The sequence below is a fragment of the Penaeus monodon genome, chromosome 20 (genome assembly GCF_015228065.2).
Source record: "Penaeus monodon isolate SGIC_2016 chromosome 20, NSTDA_Pmon_1, whole genome shotgun sequence".
Taxonomy (NCBI): Eukaryota; Metazoa; Arthropoda; class Malacostraca; order Decapoda; family Penaeidae; genus Penaeus; species Penaeus monodon.
In genome coordinates, this window is record NC_051405.1 from 12,137,391 (window position 1) to 12,138,051 (window position 661).

Here is a 661-nt window from a genome sequence, read left to right on the forward strand (position 1 = left end):
TTTAATAACCTAATTTCATTCTACTTTTTAGCTGTAGTTGCCCGTATTTGTACGTGTATGTCAAAGATTTCAATTTATACTCAAGCTAATGATATCCTAGCTCCTTGGTTCTGTTGGGGAGGCTCCTCTACCAATCAGATGGCATGCGAAAGGAGAATTGCATCAGAAATGTGTCAGTAAAGGCATCCTTCGAAAATTTGATCATGATCGGAAAATTTATTCTCATGCGCAACAGAAGTCTTTTGGCTTTCGTCCTAGTCTATATCCCATGACAAACACACCTTTTCTTTGTTCAGGATGTTGCAAATTCGACTCAACAGTGAATCTAACAGATAAACAGTATGTATGTAAACCAGTAAAGATGCACCGATTAATGACTTTTATTTAACGGGATGAACGTTTTGATATTTCCCGAATTTTTCGTGAAATCCTTCTTTCCTCTACCATTGTCTTCTCTAAAGGGTAGCACTTCAGGTAAAATGATGATAAAAATAAAAAAATAAATAAAAATTTGAATTAAAAAAATACTTCGAGAGGGCCCGGGTCAATGCATATCGTCCAAGTGTACCTTCTTGCTTTAGCTTTTGTTTTAACAAGGGGTCAGTAGTAAGCAACATATACAGCCGATCGGGACCTCGGGAGCCCCACCCAACATGATCTC